Genomic DNA, 22757 nt, shown 5'->3' with positions numbered 1-22757 from the left:
ATATAGAGACCTGCAGCTGTAACCCCTGCACTGCTGGAGAGACAGATATAGAGACCTGCAGCTGTAACCCCTGCACTGCTGGAGAGACAGATATAGAGACCTGCAGCTGTAACCCCTGCACTGCTGGAGAGACAGATATAGGGACCTGCAGCTGTAACCCCTGCACTGCTGGAGAGACAGATAAAGAGACCTGCAGCTGTAACCCCTGCACTGCTGGAGAGACAGATATAGAGACCAGCAGCTGTAACCCCTGCACTGCTGAAGAGAGACAGATATAGGGACCTGCAGCTGTAACCCCTGCACTGCTGGAGAGAGACAGATATAGGGACCAGCAGCTGTAACCCCTGCACTGCTGGAGAGAGACAGATATAGGGACCTGCAGCTGTAACCCCTGCACTACTGGACAGACAGATATAGAGACCTACAGCTGTAACCCCTGCACTGCTGGAGAGACAGATAAAGAGACCTGCAGCTGTAACCCCTGCACTGCTGAAGAGAGACAGATATAGGGACCTGCAGCTGTAACCCCTGCACTGCTGGAGAGACAGATATAGAGACCTGCAGCTGTAACCCCTGCACTGCTGGAGAGACAGATATAGAGACCTGCAGCTGTAACCCCTGCACTGCTGGAGAGAGACAGATATAGAGACCTGCAGCTGTAACCCCTGCACTGCTGGAGAGACAGATATAGAGACCTGCAGCTGTAACCCCTGCACTGCTGGAGAGACAGATATAGGGACCTGCAGCTGTAACCCCTGCACTGCTGGAGAGACAGATATAGGGACCTGCAGCTGTAACCCCTGCACTGCTGGAGAGAGACAGATATAGAGACCTGCAGCTGTAACCCCTGCACTGCTGGAGAGACAGATATAGAGACCTGCAGCTGTAACCCCTGCACTGCTGGAGAGACAGATATAGAGACCTGCAGCTGTAACCCCTGCACTGCTGGAGAGAGACAGATATAGGGACCAGCAGCTGTAACCCCTGCACTGCTGGAGACAGATATAGAGACCAGCAGCTGTAACCCCTGCACTGCTGGAGAGACAGATATAGAGACCTGCAGCTGTAACCCCTGCACTGCTGGAGAGACAGATAAAGAGACCTGCAGCTGTAACCCCTGCACTACTGGAGAGACAGATATAGGGACCTGCAGCTGTAACCCCTGCACTGCTGGAGAGAGACAGATATAGAGACCTGCAGCTGTAACCCCTGCACTGCTGGAGAGACAGATATAGAGACCAGCAGCCGTAACCCCTGCACTGCTGGAGAGAGACAGATATAGAGACCAGCAGCTGTAACCCCTGCACTGCTGGAGAGAGACAGATATAGAGACCAGCAGCTGTAAACCCTGCACTGCTGGAGAGAGACAGATATAGAGACCTGCAGCTGTAACCCCTGCACTGCTGGAGAGACAGATATAGAGACCTGCAGCTGTAACCCCTGCACTGCTGTAGAGACAGATATAGGGACCTGCAGCTGTAACCCCTGCACTGCTGGAGAGACAGATATAGAGACCAGCAGCTGTAACCCCTGCACTGCTGGAGAGACAGATATAGGGACCTGCAGCTGTAACCCCTGCACTGCTGGAGAGACAGATATAGGGACCTGCAGCTGTAACCCCTGCACTGCTGGAGAGAGACAGATATAGAGACCTGCAGCTGTAACCCCTGCACTGCTGGAGAGAGACAGATATAGAGACCTGCAGCTGTAACCCCTGCACTGCTGGAGAGAGACAGATATAGAGACCTGCAGCTGTAACCCCTGCACTGCTGGAGAGACAGATATAGGGACCTGCAGCTGTAACCCCTGCACTGCTGGAGAGAGACAGATATAGGGACCTGCAGCTGTAACCCCTGCACTGCTGGAGAGACAGATATAGAGACCTGCAGCTGTAACCCCTGCACTGCTGGAGAGACAGATATAGAGACCTGCAGCTGTAACCCCTGCACTGCTGGAGAGACAGATATAGAGACCTGCAGCTGTAACCCCTGCACTGCTGGAGAGACAGATATAGAGACCAGCAGCTGTAACCCCTGCACTGCTGGAGAGACAGATATAGAGACCTGCAGCTGTAACCCCTGCACTGCTGGAGAGACAGATATAGAGACCTGCAGCTGTAACCCCTGCACTGCTGGAGAGAGACAGATATAGGGACCTGCAGCTGTAACCCCTGCACTGCTGGAGAGACAGATAAAGAGACCTGCAGCTGTAACCCCTGCACTGCTGGAGAGACAGATATAGGGACCTGCAGCTGTAACCCCTGCACTGCTGGAGAGAGACAGATATAGAGACCTGCAGCTGTAACCCCTGCACTGCTGGAGAGACAGATATAGAGACCAGCAGCTGTAACCCCTGCACTGCTGGAGAGAGACAGATATAGAGACCAGCAGCTGTAACCCCTGCACTGCTGGAGAGAGACAGATATAGAGACCAGCAGCTGTAACCCCTGCACTGCTGGAGAGAGACAGATATAGAGACCTGCAGCTGTAACCCCTGCACTGCTGGAGAGACAGATATAGAGACCTGCAGCTGTAACCCCTGCACTGCTGTAGAGACAGATATAGGGACCTGCAGCTGTAACCCCTGCACTGCTGGAGAGAGACAGATATAGGGACCTGCAGCTGTAACCCCTGCACTGCTGGAGAGACAGATATAGAGACCAGCAGCTGTAACCCCTGCACTGCTGGAGAGACAGATATAGGGACCTGCAGCTGTAACCCCTGCACTGCTGGAGAGACAGATATAGGGACCTGCAGCTGTAACCCCTGCACTGCTGGAGAGAGACAGATATAGAGACCTGCAGCTGTAACCCCTGCACTGCTGGAGAGACAGATATAGAGACCTGCAGCTGTAACCCCTGCACTGCTGGAGAGAGACAGATATAGAGACCTGCAGCTGTAACCCCTGCACTGCTGGAGACAGATATAGAGACCTGCAGCTGTAACCCCTGCACTGCTGGAGAGAGACAGATATAGAGACCTGCAGCTGTAACCCCTGCACTGCTGGAGAGAGACAGATATAGAGACCTGCAGCTGTAACCCCTGCACTGCTGGAGAGAGACAGATATAGAGACCTGCAGCTGTAACCCCTGCACTGCTGGAGAGACAGATATAGGGACCTGCAGCTGTAACCCCTGCACTGCTGGAGAGAGACAGATATAGGGACCTGCAGCTGTAACCCCTGCACTGCTGGAGAGACAGATATAGGGACCTGCAGCTGTAACCCCTGCACTGCTGGAGAGACAGATATAGGGACCTGCAGCCGTAACCCCTGCACTGCTGGAGAGACAGATATAGAGACCTGCAGCTGTAACCCCTGCACTGCTGGAGAGACAGATATAGAGACCAGCAGCTGTAAACCCTGCACTGCTGGAGAGACACAGATATAGGGACCAGCAGCTGTAACCCCTGCACTGCTGGAGAGACAGATATAGGGACCTGCAGCTGTAACCCCTGCACTGCTGGAGAGACAGATATAGGGACCTGCAGCTGTAACCCCTGCACTGCTGGAGAGACAGATATAGGGACCTGCAGCTGTAACCCCTGCACTGCTGGAGAGACAGATATAGAGACCAGCAGCTGTAAACCCTGCACTGCTGGAGAGACACAGATATAGGGACCTGCAGCTGTAACCCCTGCACTGCTGGAGAGACAGATATAGGGACCTGCAGCTGTAACCCCTGCACTGCTGGAGAGACAGATATAGGGACCTGCAGCTGTAACCCCTGCACTGCTGGAGAGACAGATATAGGGACCTGCAGCTGTAACCCCTGCACTGCTGGAGAGACAGATATAGGGACCTGCAGCTGTAACCCCTGCACTGCTGGAGAGACAGATATAGAGACCTGCAGCTGTAACCCCTGCACTGCTGGAGAGACAGATATAGGGACCTGCAGCTGTAACCCCTGCACTGCTGGAGAGACAGATATAGGGACCTCCAGCTGTAACCCCTGCACTGCTGGAGAGAGACAGATATAGAGACCTGCAGCTGTAACCCCTGCACTGCTGGAGAGAGACAGATATAGGGACCTGCAGCTGTAACCCCTGCACTGCTGGAGAGACAGATATAGGGACCTGCAGCTGTAACCCCTGCACTGCTGGAGAGAGACAGATATAGGGACCTGCAGCTGTAACCCCTGCACTGCTGGAGAGACAGATATAGAGACCTGCAGCTGTAACCCCTGCACTGCTGGAGAGAGACAGATATAGGGACCTGCAGCTGTAACCCCTGCACTGCTGGAGAGACAGATATAGAGACCTGCAGCTGTAACCCCTGCACTGCTGGAGAGACAGATATAGAGACCTGCAGCTGTAACCCCTACACTGCTGGAGAGAGACAGATATAGGGACCAGCAGCTGTAACCCCTGCACTGCTGGAGAGAGACAGATATAGGGACCAGCAGCTGTAACCCCTGCACTGCTGGAGAGACAGATATAGAGACCTGCAGCTGTAACCCCTGCACTGCTGGAGAGACAGATATAGAGACCTGCAGCTGTAACCCCTGCACTGCTGGAGAGACAGATATAGAGACCTGCAGCTGTAACCCCTGCACTGCTGGAGAGAGACAGATATAGGGACCTGCAGCTGTAACCCCTGCACTGCTGGAGAGACAGATATAGAGACCTGCAGCTGTAACCCCTGCACTGCTGGAGAGAGACAGATATAGGGACCTGCAGCTGTAACCCCTGCACTGCTGGAGAGAGACAGATATAGGGACCTGCAGCTGTAACCCCTGCACTGCTGGAGAGACAAATATAGGGACCTGCAGCTGTAACCCCTGCACTGCTGGAGAGAGACAGATATAGGGACCTGCAGCTGTAACCCCTGCACTGCTGGAGAGACAGATATAGAGACCTGCAGCTGTAACCCCTGCACTGCTGGAGAGAGACAGATATAGGGACCTGCAGCTGTAACCCCTGCACTGCTGGAGAGACAGATATAGAGACCTGCAGCTGTAACCCCTGCACTGCTGGAGAGACAGATATAGAGACCTGCAGCTGTAACCCCTGCACTGCTGGAGAGACAGATATAGAGACCTGCAGCTGTAACCCCTGCACTGCTGGAGAGACAGATATAGGGACCAGCAGCTGTAACCCCTGCACTGCTGGAGAGACAGATATAGGGACCAGCAGCTGTAACCCCTGCACTGCTGGAGAGAGACAGATATAGAGACCAGCAGCTGTAACCCCTGCACTGCTGGAGAGACAGATATAGAGACCTGCAGCTGTAACCCCTGCACTGCTGGAGAGAGACAGATATAGGGACCTGCAGCTGTAACCCCTGCACTGCTGGAGAGAGACAGATATAGGGACCTGCAGCTGTAACCCCTGCACTGCTGGAGACAGATATAGAGACCTGCAGCTGTAACCCCTGCACTGCTGGAGAGAGACAGATATAGGGACCTGCAGCTGTAACCCCTGCACTGCTGGAGAGACAGATATAGGGACCTGCAACTGTAACCCCTGCACTGCTGGAGAGACAGATATAGAGACCTGCAGCTGTAACCCCTGCACTGCTGGAGAGACAGATATAGAGACCTGCAGCTGTAACCCCTGCACTGCTGGAGAGACAGATATAGAGACCTGCAGCTGTAACCCCTGCACTGCTGGAGAGACAGATATAGGGACCTGCAGCTGTAACCCCTGCACTGCTGGAGACAGATATAGGGACCTGCAGCTGTAACCCCTGCACTGCTGGAGAGACAGATATAGAGACCTGCAGCTGTAACCCCTGCACTGCTGGAGAGAGACAGATATAGGGACCTGCAGCTGTAACCCCTGCACTGCTGGAGAGACAGATATAGGGACCTGCAGCTGTAAACCCTGCACTGCTGGAGAGACAGATATAGAGACCTGCAGCTGTAACCCCTGCACTGCTGGAGAGACAGATATAGAGACCTGCAGCTGTAACCCCTGCACTGCTGGAGAGACAGATATAGGGACCAGCAGCTGTAACCCCTGCACTGCTGGAGAGACAGATATAGAGACCTGCAGCTGTAACCCCTGCACTGCTGGAGAGACAGATAAAGAGACCTGCAGCTGTAACCCCTGCACTGCTGGAGAGACAGATATAGGGACCTGCAGCTGTAACCCCTGCACTGCTGGAGAGACAGATATAGAGACCTGCAGCTGTAACCCCTGCACTGCTGGAGAGACAGATATAGAGACCTGCAGCTGTAACCCCTGCACTGCTGGAGAGACAGATATAGGGACCTGCAGCTGTAACCCCTGCACTGCTGGAGAGAGACAGATATAGAGACCAGCAGCTGTAACCCCTGCACTGCTGGAGAGACAGATATAGGGACCTGCAGCTGTAACCCCTGCACTGCTGGAGAGACAGATATAGGGACCTGCAGCTGTAACCCCTGCACTGCTGGAGAGACAGATATAGGGACCTGCAGCTGTAACCCCTGCACTGCTGGAGAGAGACAGATATAGAGACCTGCAGCTGTAACCCCTGCACTGCTGGAGAGACAGATATAGGGACCTGCAGCTGTAACCCCTGCACTGCTGGAGAGACAGATATAGGGACCTGCAGCTGTAACCCCTGCACTGCTGGAGAGACAGATATAGGGACCTGCAGCTGTAACCCCTGCACTGCTGGAGAGACAGATATAGAGACCTGCAGCTGTAACCCCTGCACTGCTGGAGAGACAGATATAGAGACCTGCAGCTGTAACCCCTGCACTGCTGGAGAGACAGATATAGAGACCTGCAGCTGTAACCCCTGCACTGCTGGAGAGACAGATATAGAGACCTGCAGCTGTAACCCCTGCACTGCTGGAGAGACAGATATAGGGACCAGCAGCTGTAACCCCTGCACTGCTGGAGAGAGACAGATATAGGGACCTGCAGCTGTAACCCCTGCACTGCTGGAGAGAGACAGATATAGAGACCAGCAGCTGTAACCCCTGCACTGCTGGAGAGACAGATATAGGGACCTGCAGCTGTAACCCCTGCACTGCTGGAGAGACAGATATAGAGACCTGCAGCTGTAACCCCTGCACTGCTGGAGAAACAGATATAGAGACCAGCAGCTGTAACCCCTGCACTGCTGGAGAGACAGATATAGGGACCTGCAGCTGTAACCCCTGTACTGCTGGAGAGAGATAGATATAGAGACCTGCAGCTGTAACCCCTGCACTGCTGGAGAGACAGATATAGAGACCTGCAGCTGTAACCCCTGCACTGCTGGAGAGAGATAGATATAGGGACCTGCAGCTGTAACCCCTGCACTGCTGGAGAGACAGATATAGAGACCTGCAGCTGTAACCCCTGCACTGCTGGAGAGACAGATATAGAGACCTGCAGCTGTAACCCCTGCACTGCTGGAGAGACAGATATAGGGACCTGCAGCTGTAACCCCTGCACTGCTGGAGAGACAGATATAGGGACCTGCAGCTGTGACCCCTGCACTGCTGGAGAGAGACAGATATAGGGACCTGCAGCTGTAACCCCTGCACTGCTGGAGAGACAGATATAGAGACCTGCAGCTGTAACCCCTGCACTGCTGGAGAGACAGATATAGAGACCTGCAGCTGTAACCCCTGCACTGCTGGAGAGAGATAGATATAGGGACCTGCAGCTGTAACCCCTGCACTGCTGGAGAGACAGATATAGAGACCTGCAGCTGTAACCCCTGCACTGCTGGAGAGAGACAGATATAGGGACCTGCAGCTGTAACCCCTGCACTGCTGGAGAGAGACAGATATAGGGACCTGCAGCTGTAACCCCTGCACTGCTGGAGAGACAGATATAGAGACCAGCAGCTGTAACCCCTGCACTGCTGGAGAGACAAATATAGGGACCTGCAGCTGTAACCCCTGCACTGCTGGAGAGACAGATATAGAGACCTGCAGCTGTAACCCCTGCACTGCTGGAGAGAGACAGATATAGGGACCTGCAGCTGTAACCCCTGCACTGCTGGAGATACAGATATAGAGACCTGCAGCTGTAAACCCTGCACTGCTGGAGAGACAGATATAGAGACCTGCAGCTGTAACCCCTGCACTGCTGGAGAGACAGATATAGGGACCTGCAGCTGTAACCCCTGCACTGCTGGAGAAACAGATATAGAGACCAGCAGCTGTAACCCCTGCACTGCTGGAGAGACAGATATAGAGACCTGCAGCTGTAACCCCTGCACTGCTGGAGAAACAGATATAGGGGCCTGCAGCTGTAACCCCTGCACTGCTGGAGAGACAGATATAGAGACCAGCAGCTGTAACCCCTGCACTGCTGGAGAAACAGATATAGGGGCCTGCAGCTGTAACCCCTGCACTGCTGGAGAGACAGATATAGAGACCAGCAGCTGTAACCCCTGCACTGCTGGAGAGACAGATATAGGGACCTGCAGCTGTAACCCCTGCACTGCTGGAGAGAGACAGATATAGGGACCTGCAGCTGTAACCCCTGCACTGCTGGAGAGACAGATATAGAGACCTGCAGCTGTAACCCCTGCACTGCTGGAGAGACAGATATAGGGACCAGCAGCTGTAACCCCTGCACTGCTGGAGAGACAGATATAGGGACCAGCAGCTGTAACCCCTGCACTGCTGGAGAGACAGATATAGGGACCAGCAGCTGTAACCCCTGCACTGCTGGAGAGAGACAGATATAGAGACCAGCAGCTGTAACCCCTGCACTGCTGGAGAGACAGATATAGGGACCAGCAGCTGTAACCCCTGCACTGCTGGAGAGAGACAGATATAGAGACCTGCAGCTGTATCCCCTGCACTGCTGGAGAGAGACAGATATAGGGACCTGCAGCTGTAACCCCTGCACTGCTGGAGAGACAGATATAGGGACCTGCAACTTTAACCCCTGCACTGCTGGAGAGACAGATATAGAGACCTGCAGCTGTAACCCCTGCACTGCTGGAGAGACAGATATAGAGACCTGCAGCTGTAACCCCTGCACTGCTGGAGAGACAGATATAGAGACCTGCAGCTGTAACCCCTGCACTGCTGGAGAGACAGATATAGGGACCTGCAGCTGTAACCCCTGCACTGCTGGAGACAGATATAGGGACCTGCAGCTGTAACCCCTGCACTGCTGGAGAGACAGATATAGAGACCTGCAGCTGTAACCCCTGCACTGCTGGAGAGAGACAGATATAGGGACCTGCAGCTGTAACCCCTGCACTGCTGGAGAGACAGATATAGGGACCTGCAGCTGTAACCCCTGCACTGCTGGAGAGAGACAGATATAGAGACCAGCAGCTGTAACCCCTGCACTGCTGGAGAGACAGATATAGGGACCTGCAGCTGTAACCCCTGCACTGCTGGAGACAGATATAGAGACCTGCAGCTGTAACCCCTGCACTGCTGGAGAGAGACAGATATAGAGACCTGCAGCTGTAACCCCTGCACTGCTGGAGAGACAGATATAGAGACCTGCAGCTGTAACCCCTGCACTGCTGGAGAGACAGATATAGGGACCTGCAGCTGTAACCCCTGCACTGCTGGAGAGACAGATATATAGAGACCTGCAGCTGTAACCCCTGCACTGCTGGAGAGAGACAGATATAGAGACCTGCAGCTGTAACCCCTGCACTGCTGGAGAGAGACAGATATAGAGACCTGCAGCTGTAACCCCTGCACTGCTGGAGAGACAGATATAGGGACCAGCAGCTGTAACCCCTGCACTGCTGGAGAGACAGATATAGGGACCTGCAGCTGTAACCCCTGCACTGCTGGAGAGAGACAGATATAGAGACCAGCAGCTGTAACCCCTGCACTGCTGGAGAGACAGATATAGGGACCTGCAGCTGTAACCCCTGCACTGCTGGAGACAGATATAGAGACCTGCAGCTGTAACCCCTGCACTGCTGGAGAGAGACAGATATAGAGACCTGCAGCTGTAACCCCTGCACTGCTGGAGAGACAGATATAGAGACCTGCAGCTGTAACCCCTGCACTGCTGGAGAGACAGATATAGGGACCTGCAGCTGTAACCCCTGCACTGCTGGAGAGACAGATATATAGAGACCAGCAGCTGTAACCCCTGCACTGCTGGAGAGACAGATATAGGGACCTGCAGCTGTAACCCCTGCACTGCTGGAGAGAGACAGATATAGAGACCTGCAGCTGTAACCCCTGCACTGCTGGAGAGACAGATATAGGGACCAGCAGCTGTAACCCCTGCACTGCTGGAGAGACAGATATAGAGACCTGCAGCTGTAACCCCTGCACTGCTGGAGAGACAGATATAGAGACCTGCAGCTGTAACCCCTGCACTGCTGGAGAGAGACAGATATAGAGACCTGCAGCTGTAACCCCTGCACTGCTGGAGAGACAGATATAGAGACCAGCAGCTGTAACCCCTGCACTGCTGGAGATAGACAGATATAGAGACCAGCAGCTGTAACCCCTGCACTGCTGGAGAGAGACAGATATAGAGGCCAGCAGCTGTAACCCCTGCACTGCTGGAGAGAGACAGATATAGAGACCAGCAGCTGTAACCCCTGCACTGCTGGAGAGACAGATATAGGGACCTGCAGCTGTAACCCCTGCACTGCTGGAGACAGATATAGGGACCTGCAGCTGTAACCCCTGCACTGCTGGAGAGACAGATATAGAGACCTGCAGCTGTAACCCCTGCACTGCTGGAGAGAGACAGATATAGAGACCTGCAGCTGTAACCCCTGCACTGCTGGAGAGAGACAGATATTGAGACCAGCAGCTGTAACCCCTGCACTGCTGGAGAGACAGATATAGGGACTTGCAGCTGTAACCCCTGCACTGCTGGAGACAGATATAGGGACCTGCAGCTGTAACCCCTGCACTGCTGGAGAGAGACAGATATAGGGACCTGCAGCTGTAACCCTTGCACTGCTGGAGAGAGACAGATATAGAGACCTGCAGCTGTAACCCCTGCACTGCTGGAGAGAGACAGATATAGAGACCAGCAGCTGTAACCCCTGCACTGCTGGAGAGAGACAGATATAGAGACCTGCAGCTGTAACCCCTGCACTGCTGGAGAGAGACAGATATAGGGACCTGCAGCTGTAACCCCTGCACTGCTGGAGAGAGACAGATATAGAGACCAGCAGCTGTAACCCCTGCACTGCTGGAGAGAGACAGATATAGAGACCAGCGGCTGTAACCCCTGCACTGCTGGAGAGAGACAGATATAGAGACCTGCAGCTGTAACCCCTGCACTGCTGAAGAGAGACAGATATAGAGACCAGCAGCTGTGACCCCTGCACTGCTGGAGAGAGACAGATATAGAGACCAGCAGCTGTAACCCCTGCACTGCTGGAGAGACAGATATAGGGACCTGCAGCTGTAACCCCTGCACTGCTGTAGAGACAGATATAGAGACCAGCAGCTGTAACCCCTGCACTGCTGTAGAGACAGATATAGAGACCTGCAGCTGTAACCCCTGCACTGCTGGAGAGAGACAGATATAGAGACCTGCAGCTGTAACCCCTGCACTGCTGTAGAGACAGATATAGAGACCAGCAGCTGTAACCCCTGCACTGCTGGAGAGACAGATATAGGGACCAGCAGCTGTAACCCCTGCACTGCTGGAGAGAGACAGATATAGAGACCTGCAGCTGTAACCCCTGCACTGCTGTAGAGACAGATATAGAGACCAGCAGCTGTAACCCCTGCACTGCTGGAGAGACAGATATAGGGACCAGCAGCTGTAACCCCTGCACTGCTGGAGAGACAGATATAGAGACCTGCAGCTGTAACCCCTGCACTGCTGGAGAGAGACAGATATAGAGACCAGCAGCTGTAACCCCTGCACTGCTGGAGAGACAGATATAGAGACCTGCAGCTGGAACCCCTGCACTGCTGGAGAGACAGATATAGGGACCTGCAGCTGTAACCCCTGCACTGCTGGAGACAGATATAGGGACCTGCAGCTGTAACCCCTGCACTGCTGGAGAGAGACAGATATAGAGACCTGCAGCTGTAACCCCTGCACTGCTGGAGAGAGACAGATATAGGGACCAGCAGCTGTAACCCCTGCACTGCTGGAGAGACAGATATAGGGACCTGCAGCTGTAACCCCTGCACTGCTGGAGAGACAGATATAGAGACCTGCAGCTGTAACCCCTGCACTGCTGGAGAGAGACAGATATAGAGACCTGCAGCTGTAACCCCTGCACTGCTGGAGAGAGACAGATATTGAGACCAGCAGCTGTAACCCCTGCACTGCTGGAGAGACAGATATAGGGACCTGCAGCTGTAACCCCTGCACTGCTGGAGACAGATATAGGGACCTGCAGCTGTAACCCCTGCACTGCTGGAGAGAGACAGATATAGAGACCTGCAGCTGTAACCCCTGCACTGCTGGAGAGAGACAGATATAGGGACCTGCAGCTGTAACCCCTGCACTGCTGGAGAGAGACAGATATAGGGACCTGCAGCTGTAACCCCTGCACTGCTGGAGAGAGACAGATATAGAGACCTGCAGCTGTAACCCCTGCACTGCTGGAGAGACAGATATAGAGACCTGCAGCTGTAACCCCTGCACTGCTGGAGAGACAGATATAGAGACCTGCAGCTGTAACCCCTGCACTGCTGGAGAGAGACAGATATAGGGACCTGCAGCTGTAACCCCTGCACTGCTGGAGAGAGACAGATATAGGGACCTGCAGCTGTAACCCCTGCACTGCTGGAGAGAGACAGATATAGAGACCTGCAGCTGTAACCCCTGCACTGCTGGAGAGAGACAGATATAGGGACCTGCAGCTGTAACCCCTGCACTGCTGGAGAGACAGATATAGAGACCTGCAGCTGTAACCCCTGCACTGCTGGAGAGACAGATATAGAGACCAGCAGCTGTAACCCCTGCACTGCTGGAGAGAGACAGATATAGGGACCTGCAGCTGTAACCCCTGCACTGCTGGAGAGAGACAGATATAGAGACCTGCAGCTGTAACCCCTGCACTGCTGAAGAGACAGATATAGGGACCTGCAGCTGTAACCCCTGCACTGCTGGAGAGACAGATATAGAGACCTGCAGCTGTAACCCCTGCACTGCTGGAGAGACAGATATAGAGACCTGCAGCTGTAACCCCTGCACTGCTGGAGAGAGACAGATATAGGGACCTGCAGCTGTAACCCCTGCACTGCTGGAGAGAGACAGATATAGGGACCTGCAGCTGTAACCCCTGCACTGCTGGAGAGAGACAGATATAGGGACCTGCAGCTGTAACCCCTGCACTGCTGGAGAGACAGATATAGGGACCTGCAGCTGTAACCCCTGCACTGCTGGAGAGACAGATATAGGGACCTGCAGCTGTAACCCCTGCACTGCTGGAGAGAGACAGATATAGGGACCTGCAGCTGTAACCCCTGCACTGCTGGAGAGACAGATATAGGGACCTGCAGCTGTAACCCCTGCACTGCTGGAGAGAGACAGATATAGAGACCAGCAGCTGTAACCCCTGCACTGCTGGAGAGACAGATGTAGAGACCTGCAGCTGTAACCCCTGCACTGCTGGAGAGAGACAGATATAGGGACCTGCAGCTGTAACCCCTGCACTGCTGGAGAGACAGATATAGGGACCAGCAGCTGTAACCCCTGCACTGCTGGAGAGACAGATATAGGGACCTGCAGCTGTAACCCCTGCACTGCTGGAGAGAGACAGATATAGAGACCTGCAGCTGTATCCCCTGCACTGCTGTAGAGACAGATATAGAGACCTGCAGCTGTAACCCCTGCACTGCTGGAGAGAGACAGATATAGATACCTGCAGCTGTAAACCCTGCACTGCTGGAGAGAGACAGATATAGAGACCTGCAGCTGTAACCCCTGCACTGCTGGAGAGACAGATATAGAGACCTGCAGCTGTAACCCCTGCACTGCTGGAGAGACAGATATAGGGACCTGCAGCTGTAACCCCTGCACTGCTGGAGAGACAGATATAGAGACCTGCAGCTGTAACCCCTGCACTGCTGGAGAGACAGATATAGGGACCTGCAGCTGTAACCCCTGCACTGCTGGAGACAGATATAGAGACCAGCAGCTGTAACCCCTGCACTGCTGGAGAGAGACAGATATAGAGACCTGCAGCTGTAACCCCTGCACTGCTGGAGAGAGACAGATATAGGGACCTGCAGCTGTAACCCCTGCACTGCTGGAGAGAGACAGATATAGGGACCTGCAGCTGTAACCCCTGCACTGCTGGAGAGACAGATATAGGGACCTGCAGCTGTAACCCCTGCACTGCTGGAGAGACAGATATAGGGACCTGCAGCTGTAACCCCTGCACTGCTGGAGAGACAGATATAGGGACCAGCAGCTGTAACCCCTGCACTGCTGGAGAGACAGATATAGGGACCAGCAGCTGTAACCCCTGCACTGCTGGAGAGACAGATATAGGGACCTGCAGCTGTAACCCCTGCACTGCTGGAGAGACAGATATAGGGACCTGCAGCTGTAACCCCTGCACTGCTGGAGAGACAGATATAGGGACCTGCAGCTGTAACCCCTGCACTGCTGGAGAGAGACAGATATAGAGACCTGCAGCTGTAACCCCTGCACTGCTGGAGAGACAGATATAGGGACCAGCAGCTGTAACCCCTGCACTGCTGGAGAGACAGATATAGGGACCAGCAGCTGTAACCCCTGCACTGCTGGAGAGACAGATATAGAGACCTGCAGCTGTAACCCCTGCACTGCTGGAGAGAGACAGATATAGGGACCTGCAGCTGTAACCCCTGCACTGCTGGAGAGAGACAGATATAGGGACCTGCAGCTGTAACCCCTGCACTGCTGGAGAGACAGATATAGGGACCTGCAGCTGTAACCCCTGCACTGCTGGAGAGACAGATATAGGGACCTGCAGCTGTAACCCCTGCACTGCTGGAGAGAGACAGATATAGAGACCTGCAGCTGTAACCCCTGCACTGCTGGAGAGACAGATATAGAGACCTGCAGCTGTAACCCCTGCACTGCTGGAGAGACAGATATAGGGACCAGCAGCTGTAACCCCTGCACTGCTGGAGAGACAGATATAGAGACCTGCAGCTGTAACCCCTGCACTGCTGGAGAGACAGATATAGGGACCAGCAGCTGTAACCCCTGCACTGCTGGAGAGACAGATATAGGGACCAGCAGCTGTAACCCCTACACTGCTGGAGAGACAGATATAGAGACCTGCAGCTTTAACCCCTGCACTGCTGGAGAGACAGATATAGGGACCTGCAGCTGTAACCCCTGCACTGCTGGAGAGACAGATATAGGGACCAGCAGCTGTAACCCCTGCACTGCTGGAGAGACAGATATAGGGACCTGCAGCTGTAACCCCTGCACTGCTGGAGAGACAGATATAGAGACCTGCAGCTGTAACCCCTGCACTGCTGGAGAGAGACAGATATAGGGACCTGCAGCTGTAACCCCTGCACTGCTGGAGAGAGACAGATATAGGGACCTGCAGCTGTAACCCCTGCACTGCTGGAGAGAGACAGATATAGGGACCTGCAGCTGTAACCCCTGCACTGCTGGAGAGAGACAGATATAGGGACCTGCAGCTGTAACCCCTGCACTGCTGGAGAGACAGATATAGAGACCTGCAGCTGTAACCCCTGCACTGCTGGAGAGAGACAGATATAGGGACCTGCAGCTGTAACCCCTGCACTGCTGGAGAGAGACAGATATAGGGACCTGCAGCTGTAACCCCTGCACTGCTGGAGAGAGACAGATATAGAGACCTGCAGCTGTAACCCCTGCACTGCTGGAGAGACAGATATAGAGACCTGCAGCTGTAACCCCTGCACTGCTGGAGAGAGACAGATATAGAGACCTGCAGCTGTAACCCCTGCACTGCTGGAGAGACAGATATAGAGACCTGCAGCTGTAACCCCTGCACTGCTGGAGAGACAGATATAGAGACCTGCAGCTGTAACCCCTGCACTGCTGGAGAGACAGATATAGGGACCAGCAGCTGTAACCCCTGCACTGCTGGAGAGAGACAGATATAGGGACCAGCAGCTGTAACCCCTGCACTGCTGGAGAGAGACAGATATAGGGACCTGCAGCTGTAACCCCTGCACTGCTGGAGAGACAGATATAGAGACCTGCAGCTGTAACCCCTGCACTGCTGGAGAGACAGATATAGGGACCAGCAGCTGTAACCCCTGCACTGCTGGAGAGAGACAGATATAGGGACCAGCAGCTGTAACCCCTGCACTGCTGGAGAGAGACAGATATAGGGACCTGCAGCTGTAACCCCTGCACTGCTGGAGAGACAGATATAGAGACCTGCAGCTGTAACCCCTGCACTGCTGGAGAGACAGATATAGAGACCAGCAGCTGTAACCCCTGCACTGCTGGAGAGACAGATATAGGGACCTGCAGCTGTAACCCCTGCACTGCTGGAGAGACAGATATAGAGACCTGCAGCTGTAACCCCTGCACTGCTGGAGAGACAGATATAGGGACCTGCAGCTGTAACCCCTGCACTGCTGGAGACAGATATAGAGACCAGCAGCTGTAACTCCTGCACTGCTGGAGAGAGACAGATATAGGGACCAGCAGCTGTAACCCCTGCACTGCTGGAGAGACAGATATAGAGACCTGCAGCTGTAACCCCTGCACTGCTGGAGAGACAGATATAGGGACCTGCAGCTGTAACCCCTGCACTGCTGAAGAGAGACAGATATAGAGACCTGCAGCTGTAACCCCTGCACTGCTGGAGAGACAGATATAGAGACCTGCAGCTGTAACCCCTGCACTGCTGGAGAGAGACAGATATAGAGACCTGCAGCTGTAACCCCTGCACTGCTGGAGAGACAGATATAGGGACCTGCAGCTGTAACCCCTGACACTGCTGGAGACAGATATAGAGACCAGCAGCTGTAACCCCTGCACTGCTGGAGAGACAGATATAGAGACCTGCAGCTGTAACCCCTGCACTGCTGGAGAGACAGATATAGGGACCTGCAGCTGTAACCCCTGCACTGCTGGAGAGACAGATATAGGGACCTGCAGCTGTAACCCCTGCACTGCTGGAGAGACAGATATAGGGACCTGCAGCTGTAACCCCTGCACTGCTGGAGACAGATATAGAGACCTGCAGCTGTAACCCCTGCACTGCTGGAGACAGATATAGAGACCTGCAGCTGTAACCCCTGCACTGCTGGAGAGAGACAGATATAGGGACCAGCAGCTGTAACCCCTGCACTGCTGGAGAGACAGATATAGAGACCTGCAGCTGTAACCCCTGCACTGCTGGAGAGAGACAGATATAGGGACCAGCAGCTGTAACCCCTGCACTGCTGGAGAGACAGATATAGAGACCTGCAGCTGTAACCCCTGCACTGCTGGAGAGAGACAGATATAGGGACCAGCAGCTGTAACCCCTGCACTGCTGGAGAGACAGATATAGAGACCTGCAGCTGTAACCCCTGCACTGCTGGAGAGAGACAGATATAGAGACCTGCAGCTGTAACCCCTGCACTGCTGGAGAGACAGATATAGGGACCTGCAGCTGTAACCCCTACACTGCTGGAGACAGATATAGAGACCAGCAGCTGTAACCCCTGCACTGCTGGAGAGACAGATATAGAGACCTGCAGCTGTAACCCCTGCACTGCTGGAGAGACAGATATAGGGACCTGCAGCTGTAACCCCTGCACTGCTGGAGAGAGACAGATATAGAGACCTGCAGCTGTAACCCCTGCACTGCTGGAGAGACAGATATAGGGACCTGCAGCTGTAACCCCTGCACTGCTGGAGAGACAGATATAGGGACCTGCAGCTGTAACCCCTGCACTGCTGGAGAGACAGATATAGGGACCTGCAGCTGTAACCCCTGCACTGCTGGAGATAGACAGATATAGAGACCTGCAGCTGTAACCCCTGCACTGCTGGAGAGAGACAGATATAGGGACCTGCAGCTGTAACCCCTGCACTGCTGGAGAGACAGATATAGGGACCTGCAGCTGTAACCCCTGCACTGCTGGAGAGAGACAGATATAGGGACCAGCAGCTGTAACCCCTGCACTGCTGGAGAGAGACAGATATAGAGACCTGCAGCTGTAACCCCTGCACTGCTGGAGAGAGACAGATATAGGGACCTGCAGCTGTAACCCCTGCACTGCTGGAGAGACAGATATAGGGACCTGCAGCTGTAACCCCTGCACTGCTGGAGAGACAGATATAGAGACCTGCAGCTGTAACCCCTGCACTGCTGGAGAGAGACAGATATAGGGACCTGCAGCTGTAACCCCTGCACTGCTGGAGAGACAGATATAGGGACCTGCAGCTGTAACCCCTGCACTGCTGGAGAGACAGATATAGGGACCAGCAGCTGTAACCCCTGCACTGCTGGAGAGACAGATATAGGACCAGCAGCTGTAACCCCTGCACTGCTGGAGAGAGACAGATATAGGGACCTGCAGCTGTAACCCCTGCACTGCTGGAGAGACAGATATAGGGACCTGCAGCTGTAACCCCTGCACTGCTGGAGAGAGACAGATATAGGGACCTGCAGCTGTAACCCCTGCACTGCTGGAGAGACAGATATAGAGACCTGCAGCTGTAACCCCTGCACTGCTGGAGAGAGACAGATATAGGGACCTGCAGCTGTAACCCCTGCACTGCTGGAGAGACAGATATAGAGACCTGCAGCTGTAACCCCTGCACTGCTGGAGAGACAGATATAGAGACCTGCAGCTGTAACCCCTGCACTGCTGGAGAGAGACAGATATAGAGACCTGCAGCTGTAACCCCTGCACTGCTGGAGAGACAGATATAGGGACCTGCAGCTGTAACCCCTGCACTGCTGGAGAGACAGATATAGAGACCTGCAGCTGTAACCCCTGCACTGCTGGAGAGACAGATATAGAGACCTGCAGCTGTAACCCCTGCACTGCTGGAGAGACAGATATAGGGACCTGCAGCTGTAACCCCTGCACTGCTGGAGAGACAGATATAGAGACCTGCAGCTGTAACCCCTGCACTGCTGGAGAGACAGATATAGAGACCTGCAGCTGTAACCCCTGCACTGCTGGAGAGAGACAGATATAGAGACCTGCAGCTGTAACCCCTGCACTGCTGGAGAGACAGATATAGGGACCTGCAGCTGTAACCCCTGCACTGCTGGAGAGACAGATATAGAGACCTGCAGCTGTAACCCCTGCACTGCTGGAGACAGATATAGAGACCTGCAGCTGTAACCCCTGCACTGCTGGAGAGAGACAGATATAGAGACCTGCAGCTGTAACCCCTGCACTGCTGGAGAGACAGATATAGAGACCTGCAGCTGTAACCCCTGCACTGCTGGAGAGACAGATATAGAGACCTGCAGCTGTAACCCCTGCACTGCTGGAGAGACAGATATAGAGACCTGCAGCTGTAACCCCTGCACTGCTGGAGAGAGACAGATATAGAGACCTGCAGCTGTAACCCCTGCACTGCTGGAGAGACAGATATAGGGACCTGCAGCTGTAACCCCTGCACTGCTGGAGAGACAGATATAGAGACCTGCAGCTGTAACCCCTGCACTGCTGGAGAGAGACAGATATAGAGACCAGCAGCTGTAACCCCTGCACTGCTGGAGAGACAGATATAGGGACCTGCAGCTGTAACCCCTGCACTGCTGGAGAGAGACAGATATAGAGACCTGCAGCTGTAACCCCTGCACTGCTGGAGAGACAGATATAGAGACCTGCAGCTGTAACCCCTGCACTGCTGGAGAGACAGATATAGGGACCTGCAGCTGTAACCCCTGCACTGCTGGAGAGAGACAGATATAGAGACCTGCAGCTGTAACCCCTGCACTGCTGGAGAGACAGATATAGGGACCTGCAGCTGTAACCCCTGCACTGCTGGAGAGAGACAGATATAGAGACCTGCAGCTGTAACCCCTGCACTGCTGGAGAGAGACAGATATAGAGACCTGCAGCTGTAACCCCTGCACTGCTGGAGAGACAGATATAGGGACCTGCAGCTGTAACCCCTGCACTGCTGGAGAGACAGATATAGGGACCTGCAGCTGTAACCCCTGCACTGCTGGAGAGAGACAGATATAGGGACCTGCAGCTGTAACCCCTGCACTGCTGGAGAGAGACAGATATAGAGACCTGCAGCTGTAACCCCTGCACTGCTGAGAGAGACAGATATAGGGACCTGCAGCTGTAACCCCTGCACTGCTGGAGAGACAGATATAGAGACCTGCAGCTGTAACCCCTGCACTGCTGGAGAGACAGATATAGAGACCAGCAGCTGTAACCCCTGCACTGCTGGAGAGAGACAGATATAGGAGACCTGCAGCTGTAACCCCTGCACTGCTGGAGAGACAGATATAGGGACCTGCAGCTGTAACCCCTGCACTGCTGGAGAGACAGATATAGAGACCTGCAGCTGTAACCCCTGCACTGCTGGAGAGAGACAGATATAGAGACCTGCAGCTGTAACCCCTGCACTGCTGGAGAGACAGATATAGAGACCAGCAGCTGTAACCCCTGCACTGCTGGAGAGAGACAGATATAGAGACCTGCAGCTGTAACCCCTGCACTGCTGAAGAGAGACAGATATAGAGACCTGCAGCTGTAACCCCTGCACTGCTGGAGAGACAGATATAGAGACCTGCAGCTGTAACCCCTGCACTGCTGGAGAGACAGATATAGGGACCTGCAGCTGTAACCCCTGCACTGCTGAAGAGAGACAGATATAGAGACCAGCAGCTGTAACCCCTGCACTGCTGGAGACAGATATAGAGACCTGCAGCTGTAACCCCTGCACTGCTGGAGAGAGACAGATATAGAGACCTGCAGCTGTAACCCCTGCACTGCTGGAGAGAGACAGATATAGAGACCTGCAGCTGTAACCCCTGCACTGCTGGAGAGACAGATATAGGGACCTGCAGCTGTAACCCCTGCACTGCTGGAGAGAGACAGATATAGAGACCTGCAGCTGTAACCCCTGCACTGCTGGAGAGACAGATATAGAGACCTGCAGCTGTAACCCCTGCACTGCTGGAGAGACAGATATAGGGGCCTGCAGCTGTAACCCCTGCACTGCTGGAGAGACAGATATAGGGACCAGCAGCTGTAACCCCTGCACTGCTGGAGACAGATATAGAGACCAGCAGCTGTAACCCCTGCACTGCTGGAGAGAGACAGATATAGGGACCTGCAGCTGTAACCCCTGCACTGCTGGAGAGAGACAGATATAGGGACCTGCAGCTGTAACCCCTGCACTGCTGGAGAGACAGATATAGAGACCTGCAGCTGTAACCCCTGCACTGCTGGAGAGAGACAGATATAGAGACCTGCAGCTGTAACCCCTGCACTGCTGGAGAGACAGATATAGGGACCTGCAGCTGTAACCCCTGCACTGCTGGAGAGACAGATATAGGGACCTGCAGCTGTAACCCCTGCACTGCTGGAGAGACAGATATAGGGACCTGCAGCTGTAACCCCTGCACTGCTGGAGAGACAGATATAGGGACCAGCAGCTGTAACCCCTGCACTGCTGGAGAGACAGATATAGAGACCTGCAGCTGTAACCCCTGCACTGCTGGAGAGAGACAGATATAGAGACCTGCAGCTGTAACCCCTGCACTGCTGGAGAGAGACAGATATAGGGACCAGCAGCTGTAACCCCTGCACTGCTGAGAGAGACAGATATAGAGACCTGCAGCTGTAACCCCTGCACTGCTGGAGAGAGACAGATATAGAGACCTGCAGCTGTAACCCCTGCACTGCTGGAGAGACAGATATAGGGACCTGCAGCTGTAACCCCTGCACTGCTGGAGAGACAGATATAGAGACCTGCAGCTGTAACCCCTGCACTGCTGAAGAGAGACAGATATAGAGACCAGCAGCTGTAACCCCTGCACTGCTGGAGAGACAGATATAGAGACCTGCAGCTGTAACCCCTGCACTGCTGGAGAGACAGATATAGGGACCTGCAGCTGTAACCCTGCACTGCTGGAGAGACAGATATAGGGACCTGCAGCTGTAACCCCTGCACTGCTGGAGAGACAGATATAGGGACCTGCAGCTGTAACCCCTGCACTGCTGGAGAGAGACAGATATAGAGACCAGCAGCTGTAACCCCTGCACTGCTGGAGAGACAGATATAGGGACCTGCAGCTGTAACCCCTGCACTGCTGGAGAGACAGATATAGGGACCTGCAGCTGTAACCCCTGCACTGCTGGAGAGACAGATATAGGGACCTGCAGCTGTAACCCCTGCACTGCTGGAGAGACAGATATAGGGACCTGCAGCTGTAACCCCTGCACTGCTGGAGAGACAGATATAGGGACCTGCAGCTGTAACCCCTGCACTGCTGGAGAGACAGATATAGAGACCTGCAGCTGTAACCCCTGCACTGCTGGAGAGACAGATATAGGGACCTGCAGCTGTAACCCCTGCACTGCTGAGAGAGACAGATATAGAGACCTGCAGCTGTAACCCCTGCACTGCTGGAGAGACAGATATAGGGACCTGCAGCTGTAACCCCTGCACTGCTGGAGAGAGACAGATATAGGGACCTGCAGCTGTAACCCCTGCACTGCTGGAGAGACAGATATAGAGACCTGCAGCTGTAACCCTGCACTGCTGGAGAGACAGATATAGGGACCTGCAGCTGTAACCCTGCACTGCTGGAGAGACAGATATAGGGACCTGCAGCTGTAACCCCTGCACTGCTGGAGAGAGACAGATATAGAGACCTGCAGCTGTAACCCCTGCACTGCTAGAGAGAGACAGATATAGGGACCTGCAGCAGTAACCCCTGCACTGCTGGAGAGACAGATATAGAGACCTGCAGCTGTAACCCCTGCA

This window comes from Ranitomeya imitator, chromosome 10 (genome assembly GCF_032444005.1).
Source record: "Ranitomeya imitator isolate aRanImi1 chromosome 10, aRanImi1.pri, whole genome shotgun sequence".
NCBI lineage: Eukaryota > Metazoa > Chordata > Amphibia > Anura > Dendrobatidae > Ranitomeya > Ranitomeya imitator.
The sequence above is the reverse complement of the archived record's forward strand: the minus strand, read 5'-3'. Positions refer to the sequence as shown.